Here is a 13,443-nt window from a genome sequence, read left to right as displayed (position 1 = left end):
CCACTAAAATAATCTAGTAATGTATTGAATATCAGTCTAGTTCTAGTGTGTTTTATGAATAAAATCATGCTAGTGCTACGGAAATCTGCTCGTGTCAACTTCAGTTTCTCCGTGGCCAATTACCCACTTCTTACTTTTCTTTTGGATACGAAGAAGCAATCACTGATTTGATACAGACCAAACCCCGCGACTTCGTCTGCTTAAGCCGACCACTGACTAACAGGCCGCCGGACGATATCGGCCTGTCAGTTAGAACAAAAATTTGACAGTTCCGAACAACTACCGGCCGATATCGGCCGGCGGTTTGTTAGTCAGTGGTCGGCTTTTTTTAGGAGTTGTTAAAATTTATCTACCAACACTATTATTATTATTTTTAACTCCTTATTGTAAATTGCATAAATAAAAACTTTTATGTGTATGGTTCAGTTTGTTTTTATTTTAATAAATGAAAAGGAGTACAACGTAAAAATAAAGTTTACTTTAAGTGATAAAAAAACCATCAGATATTCCATAAAACCATGGTGATTATGTAGAGTACACACTGGGTGAATTATTTATGTAGGTTATGCTGAACGATACTAGCTAGCTGCCATATGACCAATTCCAAAACCACTAAAAATACATATAGGTATATTTGTCCTGAATATATTGACATAACAAAATAACCGCCGGAATGTAGCTAATGTTTTTAACATAGGTATTCACCTCTCAAAACTTGGCAGTATTTAAAGAAAACCCTAAATAAGTTCCAGGAACTATTGACCCGCATTCGTCAATTTTGACTCAAATCTAAATCTCATTTTAATCTATCACCGGTGCAAAATGTTCTTCATTTTCTTTAGCCTATCCTAAAAAAAAATCACCTCCACATGCAATTTTAAACATTAAGTACTTTAAGTAGCATCGGAGAGACCAATCAAACCACGCTTATTAATCACTCTCTGACACTTGACAGTTTCATATTGTCGAATATCGTATGGCCTTGAGATGGGTAGAAATTCTATGAAATTGGAGAAAAGACTTATACTGGTTTTTATGAGGCGAAACGCTTGGAATATCAGCCGTGGCTGTATTCATATTGGTTGTATATAAGTATGCGAGCGAGTCGAGTTTTCCAGCTATATCCGTATAAAAGTTTAATACTTTCTTAACTTTTTGAAATCGTATAGTCCGCTTTTCATTCTTATTCTTATTCTTGGTGCTCGAGTGGAGACTACGGACAAGCAAGCGCAGCGTAGGACGTCCACCCACAAGATGGACGGACGACCTTGTTAAGCCCGCTGGAAGACGCTGGATGGGGGTCGCTTCCCAGCCGGTATGAATGGAGGTCCAAAGGGGGAGGCCTATGTTCAGCAGTGGACGTCTTATGGCTGAGATGATGATGGTGATGATGATGATGATTCAACGGAAGCACTGCTACTTGTGCCGTTTGCGATTGATTAAGAGTCAAGGTGACAGTCCATTTCCAACGACAGCTGCACTACTGTTCATTTTACTATAGAAATTGACAATGACAGCGACGCGTTCAGTACCGGTAGTGCAGCTGCGGTCAGAAATGGAATGTTACCATTAAACGTACTTACTCGGCATGGAGCCACCTACTCCTTTTCTAACTTGATATTAACGGCTAATTGTTTACAAATAACTTTACAACAAGTGACAATTTTCGTTTTAAAATCTTTATTCGTCCATTTTAAGAACAATGAATAGTCGGATTGCATAAAATATAGCATTGGTTGTCGCTCAATACTGGTCCCTCCAAACTATGAACTCGCGCGCTTGTAGAATGGCACACCCCTGTTCACCACCAATACCCGATTCCATCATTTTACGTGACAGATGGCTTCCTAGCCACAATCGTTTCCGTTACATCACTATTCACACTTAATCCTTAAGATATATGGTTGAGTTTCCACTGAACTGATGGTAGATGTAAGTTGGTTCTAGTTAGGGTTGTAACAATGATTGATTCGGTGTAAAACGTTATTGATTGAGTTTTTAGATTTGCATTCAGAAACTATTGAATAATTGACAGCGCTTTCTGAAAGCTTGAATAGGGTATACCTATATGTTTTTTTCATTTTCATAAGTAACTACGTATACACGGCAGTTGCAATGCTATACAGGGCGTCCCAAGACTATGGGACATCAAGGGAAAGTACCTTAAATATCGCGGATAGGATATTTTGCTGAAAGAAGACATTATTTTAATTTAAAAAACAATTTAAACTGCATTCATAGATTTTTTAATAATTACATGGTTGAACCGGGAATCGAACCCGCTACACGAGAAAAAAATACCCTGTAGCTTTATTATACCGATCGAAAGGCTTCATCATAAGGATTATTTTAACATCTGATGTGAAATTTAGCGAAATAATCATGTGTAAAAGAGTGCGACTTTGTATTCAACAAAATGAGACTCATTTTGAGCATTTGATAAATGAAATTGATTAATTTAGAATTAAAAACGTTAAAATTCATGGTCTTCCTTTTATTTCTGACACTATGTTATTTAGCAAAAAATAATCCTTATGATGAATCCTTTCGATCGGTATGATAAAGCTACAGGGTAATATTTTTTCTCGTGTAGCGGATTCAATTCCCGGTCCAACCGTGTAATTATTTAAAAATCTATGAATGCAGTTTAAATTGTTTTATAAATTAAAATAATGTCTTCTTTCAGTAAAATATCCTATCTACGATATTTAAGGTACTTTCCTTTGATGTCCCATAGTCTTGGGACACCCTGTATAAGTATATACCATTAAATTTCAGTATTTATGTTAAGGTATATAAGTAGGTATAGGACAAAATAGTTTAACCCTTTGAAGGTCACGCCTATCGTGTGCGGTGCGTCATCGTGAACCTTATCTATAGTCGGGACATTGGGGTATAGTCGCGCGCGTAAGTTAACGTCTTTGGCGTTCAAAGAATTACACTTTGATATTATTAGGTACTTACAATTATATCTATTACATGCGAGGGTTAAAATAAATTTCTTTTTCATATCCCATATTCTTTTTAAATTGTAATTTTCAAATTCCTGAGGCAATGTATGTAAATGCACCCCATGAGAGCAGCGAGGCGTACTGACTTATCTTCTGTTTTCATTTTGTAGGCATTTCCTTGTGGAGGCTACTGTAGAAATTTATCATGTGAAGCGTATACCTAAAGGCGGATGTGGCATAAATACACTCAAACGATTATCCTCTTAGATAAAAGGGGCCCACCATTACAAGAAGTATTGGCATTAGCAAACAAAGAATCAAACAACATAGAGGTTTACAGTAAGCAATATCAGAGGTTCTACCACCACTGCAGAAGGAAGGACGAATGATGTCTGAGTCAGTGTCAGGTCAAACACTCGGCAACCAACGAATCAAATTAATAGTTTTCATACTTAGAGGCGGCAAAACCTATTAACGACGTCGACGTAACTATTACTTTCATAGTTACGTAGTTAATAGTATTTGCGGCCTCCATTTTTCATACTTCCACCTTTTAAGGAACCTTAAAATTCCATGCCTCTTTCTCTCGTATGACGTGCATGTTCGTTGAACAGGCGTTGCTTTTTTCTTTCTTTCTTTCTTGTGCAACGTTTAAAGAAACCCGTGAGAATAATTTAGCGTACTCTCTTACAAGAAAATGCAGTTTTGCTGTTACAGAGACATTTTCAAAATTGTTAATATAGCTGCGATATTTCTTTAAAAAAACCGATAAAAAAGTAGAGTAACCTGCATATTCATAATACTTCGCAAACCATCCTTAAATTTTGTTATTTTCTATTAAACACAAATGAAATAAAGAAATACTACTACTATTCTATACTACTATTCTAGTACCTACTTATTGAGATATCGTAAATATTGATCCGGTACCTGTTTCGGGATTCCAAAATTCCGGAATTCATACCTTATACTTGTGCCCAAATTATACCAGTATGGTAATGGTACTGTAGATCACATCGTATCGTATTGTGTAACATTGTGCCTTTCAATCATCTATCAGAAGTTAAGCTATAGACTAGCTTCTATAATACTTGAGCCAGGTGCAGCTAATGGCCTATTATTGTAAGTAGGATGCACCTCCGTTGTCGTTAAAGAAGCGAATTCCCAATACTGTATCAATTTGTGTCGTTTGTTGCTTCCTTGGGATGTGACGCGGTACACGAATTTAATTTATATAATATTTCCAATACTCTAAACTATTTACGTACAGATTGATTATTTTTATAATATAGACAATTAAGGAACTAACTCTCATGTTTAATACGGTTTTCTTCAAGGATTAATTAAATTAATTTAAAAAAACCTTAATTAAAAAACCCTTAATTAAAAAACTGGCATCAGAAGGCAAACTAGTTAGGCATTTTAGGTTTCGTCACGATAGTTCCCTTGATCGAAGAGCAACTGCTAAATATCAAGAATAAACTCAATGCTTGCCCGACAAGCCGGGGTTTGATTCGACGGTACGACCCTCGGCTTAGAAGTTAAGATAAGATAATAAGTACTTTATTAGTAAACACAAGCACAGAAGAGAAAGTATAAAAAACATAATACGAGTAAGGAGAAAGTACCACGAAATGCCTGTCTCAGAATGATGCTAATGATTTTCAGCGCTGATGTTCCCAATGAGAAAAATGATGATGAAAGAAATGGTGAAACAATCGCCGCAGGTAACACAAAAGTAGATTAATTATACAATTAGAAGCAACACGCCTTACTAGACTAACCATGTTATAGTCAGAGCTCGGCGGGTTTGAGCTGTTTTCAGAGTTTGCACAACATGGACATGCCTTGTCATTCGATGGTATATGTGGTGTAATTTAATAACTAAAGAAATTATTTTATTAAGGCTGCCTTTCCGCTACGATCTTTACGTCGCCATTAAAACAAATGAATTTTATAGCAAGCTTCTTTAGTAAACCTCTTCAAATAATATGTGTATCCATCCATATGCTACCATTAAAGTTTATTTTTACATAAGACATTGTCATTTTAGTTTAATTATAATTAATAAAGTTTTATTTTAATATATCTTTCTAAGGTGTATCTATATTAATATCTACACTTGACATAAATGACGTCAAAATGGCTCACCCCTGCCGAGCTTTGGTTATAGTACAGTGCTCAATAAATTACTTTAAGACTACGTGCAGAAATGTTGTTACCGGACTTGGTTCCGGGTTGCAGAGGATTATGCGCGCGACAGGGGACGCGGTGCAGATATTAAATGCACCTGGCTGCTTGCACACGGCTTAAAGATTTACAGAAGGTTGGATTTATCACAACGCTCATCATCGTCAAACTGGTCGGTGCACAGTAGTCAACAAGGATCTATTAGGGTACAGAATTCATATTTGTTACCAACTGTTCTTTTTGCTATTTATAAAATTCTGGAATAAGCATCAGTATATTCAGTATGCCTGTAGACTTGCTTGCTTGCTCACCTATCATATGCACAGTAAATTTACTTTTCACCAAAAAAATTTATTCGAGAAACCACCCACTTTGAAAAACTGTCTTCGATGTATATAATGAAATAAGTTTTTGGCAAAAATTTCATTTTTGGTACAAGCTTTTATCGCTGACTGTACTTTTCTTACGACAAACAACTAATACTCATCAAGACAATTCTAAAAACCCTTAACACAATTAGGTTGCGTTGTTTCATTACAGAGTTCCTATGGCCACCTCCTGTCTCCATCATCAGATCAGTTCGACAGTACTATATTATTGTATTGTCATCAGAACTACATACACCTGCCAATTTTCATGACGCTACGATCCTTAGAAGATGGTTAAATTAGTTACCTTAGATTCCATTACATAGTTAGTTACATACTTACATGTCGACCTAATAAAAGCTAGTTAATAAAAATACCTAGAGCTAGAGCTACACAATTAAGATACCGCCTAGACTTTAATTTGTTTTATAGATTAGCAGATTTTAATGTGATTTCACCGTTGGCTTCATAATAATAAAAGACACCTACGTGGTCCATCTATCTTACATACTTCACCCCTGAATATCGGTACCTTACTTTAGGTATTCAGTCATTGATCTTGTTGCTCAAAGTAGTTCTACTGTATGGCTAGCTCCATTACAACAGGGCAGCATCTACCGTCATAATGAGATGAAAAATAATTCGATTCAGCAAGTTTGTAAGGCGGGGTAAGATTTTACTTTTCATTCATCTTATCTTTTAATTTAATACGCAAGTTTACGTATACTTTATAGTTTTTATCTATTCTACCATTTCTACCTTTTAGAAGATTAATAGTTACTTAGAGGAAAGCTGATATGTTATTGATTTAGTTGATATGGCACACTTTTGTTTTGTTAAAAATCCATTCATATTTTTTGGAAACATCCCAACCTATCGTACAATCTCCCAGCAACCATGAATGAATTATATTACCTACTTCATACTCGCTCTCCCTGAAATTAATTATTTATTGATATCTAAACTAAACAAAATGTGACGTCCCACGGGCAAAGGTACCTTATAGCGGGTATGGAGTTATGCATACCCCAGTAATCTACAATAAATAAGCTATCGATAACACAAAAGATCAACCTTCTAAGTTGCGTAGTTACAGAGATATGATTTTTTGAAAATAATGTTGTGAAATGAGCAACTTTACAATAGAGAAGTTTTAAGTTTAGCCGCCTAAAAAACTATGTTCCTGAAGTAAGTTACATAGTTGACTACAAATAATAATACTTTATATATCTGAGATTAAAAAAATGTTGCGACTTGTTCTGTAATGCAAATAGAAACCTTTGATATCGACTGATTTATGTGTATACTAACCAATCTCTTGAAAATAAAGTTTTATTTCATTTTCACGATTGATTGCAATGAGCTCTCAAGATTTAAATTGTATCTATTTGAAAACGACACTGAGAGACAGTTTAAGCAAAAAGCAATACCGATTTAGAGGTGAAAATGTATTTTCTGACTTTTTCATATAAAATCAGAAAATTGAATATTTTTATTTTTAATGTAACACACCATCAATTTTTCTGAGCACATATGAAAGAAATTCTGTCATTCAAATGAAATAAATCCTAAAACCCCAACTAAATACTATATTTAACCCCTTATGCCACTTTAAACTTACATAACAATTACAGTATTTGCTCCATACATTTACGAAAAGGTACCTTATGGAAATAAATCTAATAATACATCACTACAAAACATCAATCACATTGAAGTTTATCTTTTATGAATAGAAAATATTAATTTACATTAAACTGCCACAAATTTAATTAGTTCTTCGTCATAATAATCTTAAAAAAGACCAATAATTTGTATGTAATGAAAAGGTACCTTGTGGTTAAGTTACATGATGAGGCATGATGATGATGGAACAGTTAGGATAAACTAATAATATTTTGGGGTAAAGATGGTATAAATAGTCTATTTCTTATCAATAATATATTTTGGTTGCCATTGAAGACAAGCGGCATTGAGGTTCAATGACCTCAGATATTCCATAAGGTAATGCGTCGGGTATTGGCATTTTTCAGCAAACCAATGGCTGATTTATTGCATGCGACCAAACCAAATGAAGATTATACTAGTTAAGAAAGACTTGACGAGAGTAACTTTGGTATAATAGCAGGCTACTTGGATTTGTAATGTCGGTCGATGTACGGTTATAATATTTGCTAGGCGCCCCAACCAGAACTGAAATTATCAAATTAGTTTTGCAGAATGCTAATACAGTTCTCTACCAAACTTCTTTTCCCGTATTGACTAGTTTTTTTGGGAATTTTCAATCTTTTTTCCATAAGGTACCTTTTCGACTAAACTCTGAGACGACATTACTAGGCTTATAACTAACTTATAACAAAAATAAAAACAGGTAAACAAACGTTACGCATTAAGGTTTCAGATCACACAATAAAAAGAAATTGAGCATTTTTTCACCTCTTTACAAAACATTTCATATCTCCGAAACTAGAAACCCTCATAAGGTACCTTTTCCCGTGGAACGTCACAAATAAAATCTAAACCGGACTGAAAGAAGTAATAAAATAATTTGATTAATTGCATAGACCAAACAGGCACATGAACCATCATTGACATAAATTCGCAAAAAGATTGCTGGTTCAAAACTAATTAACCAACAAAAGACTATCACAATATTCCAACCCTTTTATTCAGTCGCTACTAAGGGCAGTATTCTCAACCCCGCGAAACTCTTATCATTCAAATTGACACTTTTTCTCAAGATCCCCCTCTTTTAAGGACAAAGGTATTAGCTTTATGCTTCTCGTAAACAAGGCGAGATAAAACCCCCTTCTTTCATGGAACTTTTTGTTTCAAAGCAGTTTAATTATGAGAATAAATTAAATTTCTTGGCTTTTGAGTTTGAACTTAGTTTTGTTTTGTTTTTGTGTGTCTTTGAGGATCTTTCATAGTATAGGTACATACAACATAATATCTATTACCATAATATATAGGATGTTTTACTATGGGACCAACCACGAATTAGAAAAAAAATGCCAGTTCCAATGTTTTCTATGTGAGAGTATATTTTATTAAGACGAATTTGATAATAATCAAGGTATAAAATCATTTTAATTAAGAACATATCTCTAAACGTCCTGCGATGCTTTAGAAAAAATTACAACACTTATAATAAACTAGTAACATAAATTACATCATTATATTTGGCAAAACGAAAACTATTCAATCCTAGTTAGTAGTAATCTACTTCCTAAACGTTTAGTTATTCAAACTCAGAAGTGTCCATTAAGAAATCAACGTAACATTCAGTAGCAATTCAGAAGCGATTCCGAGCGTACCCGGCTAGTCCCCTATTAATGAAGTATGGTATTTTATTACAATTTAGTTCGGGTCACGACCGTGGCGGTCACACCTGCGCTAACTTCGTGACGTCCCTAAAGGCGGCGTCTGGTACTTGCAGTATTGGTGAATCATTTGATGCTTTACCGTGTCAACATTTGTATTGCTATTTTCAATTCTGGTCTTTTTTCGCCGATTATGGCAAATTATACAAAACTCACTTTGGCATCTGTAAAAGCAAAGATGTTAAAAAGCTATTACACAATTTAACTTCTATAATACATGTCTTTGTGATGACAGTTTTTATGGACATATCAAAAGCTTTTGGCAGAGTATTACAAGACATGAGTTACATTTCCACGAACCTTACTTACTGAATCTGAATATACCACCTAAACAATTAGTTTGGTTATTGTTCCAACTGTCATTAAAAACAAACGGTTCTAACTTGTCTGTTATGCACAATTTCAAATATGGGTACCGCAGGGTAGCGTCCTGGGTCCTCTTCACTTCCTCTTCTGTGCGAAATTGCTGGCTTTACCTATTATATAAAAAAGTAAAATTGTTTTATTTGCCAATGCTTCGATGCAGTCGAAATAATTAAACATGGCTTGTAACTACCATTTCATGGCGGAAAAATAAAATAAGTAGATAAATCATTCAGGGACGTCTACGCCAAGGTTAGCATCCAAAGAGCTATCCTCACCGAGAGTGCCTAATTACAGTAAGCGTTGTTTGGAACTAGGCAAACTTGCGTAATTGAAATCCGGTCCACCGGGGCACTTATTGAATAATAACACAACTTCGCCTAATAATGTTACGGTTATAACTTCAATCAAACCTACACTGAGAGACGAAATGAATTTTACCTTTTACATATAGAATTATTTGCACTGAGTACATTTTTTTTAATTTAGGAATTAATGACAGAATGTATGGTCCTTATAAGCTCTGTTTATTAATATTGACTATTTCGTTATTAATATTTCGTATTATTGCAAACCAAAAAATACTGCTTGGTGACAATAAGTAGTTATAGATTTTTATTTCACAAATTGGTATTATGTTAACAGACGTTTCTACCGAATTTAAAAAAATAGGTACCTGTGTCGATGTATTTATATATATAAATAGTGAAATCTCGTATAATTTAGGTACCTACTTAATATAGGTACTTGAACTTATATTATTAGTTTATTTTATCTAACAGTGTTAATAAACTAGTCTCGGGTTCTCGAACTATGTCCCAACGGAGCAGGTCTCCTTTTGCTTGTCAATGTTTGCCAAGTTACCTATTGAACCATAGGCTGAGAGCTCTTAATGGAAACTCCTATTCCCAAAACTCAGTGACAACCATGAAGCCCGTTTGAGATTTAATATCTGCCAAATACACATGGAACAAGTATTGGCCTTTGAATATACACTAGAAAATAGAAAGCAGATACAGTTTCAATGTTGACGGAGGCAAAGGGATGGTACTCGTAGGTGGAAAAGGGATAGTAGAGAACCGGAGCTAGAAATAGATTTACAGTAGAACCTGGATTATCCGAACTAATTGGGACCGAGAATAGTTCAGATAATCGAAATGACATGTGGACTTTTTGTACAAGATCAAATATAACAACTCACATGTAAATTACTTAGTAGGTACAGTTTATTAAAATTAGACTTGTCAGTTAAGGTTAAAATATTAATACCTGGCCCCTGTTTCACCAACGTGACAGGTGCGACGAATTGTAAAATCACTGTTGCTGACGGCACAGGCATCCATGAACTACGGTTACCGCTTACCATCGGGCGGGCCGTATTCCTGTTTGCCACCATCATTGTATTATTAAAAAAAACTTTATGATATCGGAAAAAAACAGATATTTCTCTTGCTAAGTTTATGACAATTGTCACAAGAAACACTACAATTGTCACGGAATTCCGACATATAACTCATTACCTGTCAAGAATTACCTACAATTCTTCTAAATCTTTGACAATTGTCAGAAACTTCGCAGGAGAAATATCTGTTTTTTTCCGATATAATAAAGTTTTTTTAAATAATACAATGATGGTGGCAAACAGGAATACGGCCCGCCCGATGGTAAGCGGTAACCGTAGCCCATGGATGCCTGTGACGTCAGCAATAGTGATTTTACAATTCGTCGCACCTGTCACCGATGTGAAATTGGGGCCTGAAAAAAGGCCGGATAACTGAGAATTCAGATAATCCAGGTTCGGATAATTGAGGTTATAGGTAATGAAGTTATAATAACTTATTGAATTGATGTTAAATCTCCATTTCTGAATCCAGCCCCACTTGCAAAGCTAAAGTTTACATATATACCTAGAAACTGTAACAGCTCGGCACAAAGGCACAATATTCCCATCTATTTCCTTTGAGATTTCCCTTGTCCTGAGAGCAAACAGCTTTTTATAAATAATTTGCCGATTTACTCAACTCAAACGGAACATTTCCATAGATTTATAAGTCTACTGTCTGGGGATACCTGCTTATTATTGACTAGTTATTTTCCTGTAAAGAAATCTGAAACGTTCGTATTTTTTAAGATTTAGTACTAAGTAAATAAATACAAATTTACTGCCGTTACCACTTCACGCTTAAGGGTGGAACCACATCTATCAGCATCGAGCCGCATTTTATATATGAGAAATTGCTCGTTAGTATGAAGATGTGTACGCATGCTTTCAGCTTTCCGATGCGTACGCGTCTTCATACTAACGAGCGATTTCACATTTATAAAATGCGGCTCGATGCTGATAGATGTGATTCCACCCTTAACCACTAAACCGAAATAGATGAAGTTTAGTATGGAGATATTTTGAGGAGGGGAAGAACATAGGGTAGTTTTTAGGATTCCGTACCCAAAGGGTAACAACGGGACCCTATAACTAAGACTCCGGTGTCCGTCCGTCTGTCACTAGGCCTCTCATGAATCGTGATAGTTAGACAGTTGAAATTTTCACAGAGTATGTATTTCTGTTGCCGCTATAACAACAAATGCCTACTAAAAAGTACGGAACCCTCAGTGGGCGAGTCCGACTCGCACTTGTCCGGTTTTTATCAATCATTACTAAAGTCATACCAAGAATAGTCTGCAGCGGATTTGATAGCCCACGCAGTGAAAGTGTTATTTTAAACGTCAGACTTCTATGAAATTATAACGTATAAATGACACTTGCACTGCGTGGGCTATCAAATCTGCTGCAGACGTTTTTTGGCCTGACTATATCATTCCAAGCAGACAAAGACAGGGCAGAAACTATTTACACAAACACACATTTATTTAATACTTGCTTAGGTACTTGTAATTCAAAGTTGCCTAAATATGTGATACCTACTTATCATTACTCACCCCGTTAGTCCGTCTCCTCAATTTCTTACCAGTTTTTCAAATTCAATTAAACAACTAAAGAAAACTATAAGTATTTCGTCTGAAGGAAAGAAATCGTTTAACGCCCGGCTCGACAAATAGTGGGGTTATCGGCAGTTCGGCCGACAAAGGATGCAATTTGTCAAATCAAACAACCCCGCAGCTTTGTCGACGGGCGTAAAGGAGTTGGTAAAAATGTTAAAGATGGCGGTGCTAATCTAAAAACTGTATTTTCTCCAATATGCTCGGAAATGTTCACCTTATTGTAGCAAAAATAGTACGGGAAGTTCTTCGTTAATGTCAAACTCTAATTTTAAAAAATCAAACTATCGCTGTCCTGTTCTAGCGGACGGGAAGTAAAAAAACACTACAGTAATAACTTATTACTGTAGTGTTTTTTACTTTTTAATAATAAAAAACGCAAACAGCCAATTATTATTGCCGCGAGCCGCTTCTACACGACCCAATCAGCTATCATTTCACATGTATGATCGTGCAAATACTGCTTAATAAAATCAAAGATTATTTATATATTTTTTTTTTAATCTCATCCGTGTTCATAAAGCTTATATAGTTTGTCAAAGGACTTTCTCATTTCAAACATAGACAGAAAGAATCATACTATCTTTGTCTTACACTAGTACTAGCACCCAAAAGAAAAGGATGGGTATAGTTTTCCTGGTTCTTACTGACTGAAAAATTGGTTTGACCAACTATATTTCACAATTATATTAAATGAACGAATATTGAATGGTACTGAATGGCAGAATACGTTTGTGCCTTTAACTTTTAAAAATTAATTAAAGAGGGAAATTGTTTTTGACATTTTGGATGTGAAGGTTTGATTTGATGCTTAAATAATTATAATTTAACCTATTTCCTCGCATGTTTGGAGAAAAGCACTATATATGCCTCGGCAGGAATAGCAATTCGTGGATTCGTCTTCTTTGTCGGACTCCGCTTCGCGTCGTCCGACAAAATCGAAGCTCATCCACGAATTGCCCTTTCCCGGCCTCTGCAATAATGTACTATTATACAGACTGGTAGTCTGCCACGGGTAGAAATGCTGGTGATTTCTATTTGTTCCATTTAATTTTATTTCGTTAATCCAATGGAACAATTCAGATTTTTTTAATTTATAATTTTTGTGATTTTCTGTCGTAGCTAGTAGGTACGGCAGGTACGGATTACACGTTGTCCTGATCGACTGACAATATTTTTCACCAGATATTT

The 13,443-nt window shown here is 35.2% G+C and overlaps 1 long non-coding RNA gene across 1 annotated transcript in view; it reads left to right on the top strand.

Moving 5' to 3' along the window:
- Positions 1-11,842, top strand: part of LOC134673335 (uncharacterized) — a 288,987-nt gene extending 277,145 nt beyond the window's left edge. The window contains exon 2 of the long non-coding RNA XR_010099463.1: positions 11,762-11,842. This is a non-coding gene — a long non-coding RNA (uncharacterized LOC134673335). The remainder of the gene's footprint in view (positions 1-11,761) is intronic.
- The last annotated feature ends 1,601 nt before the right edge of the window (positions 11,843-13,443 follow it).

This window comes from Cydia fagiglandana, chromosome 18 (genome assembly GCF_963556715.1).
Source record: "Cydia fagiglandana chromosome 18, ilCydFagi1.1, whole genome shotgun sequence".
In the NCBI taxonomy this organism is placed as follows: domain Eukaryota; kingdom Metazoa; phylum Arthropoda; class Insecta; order Lepidoptera; family Tortricidae; genus Cydia; species Cydia fagiglandana.
The sequence above is the reverse complement of the archived record's forward strand: the minus strand, read 5'-3'. Positions and strand labels throughout refer to the sequence as shown.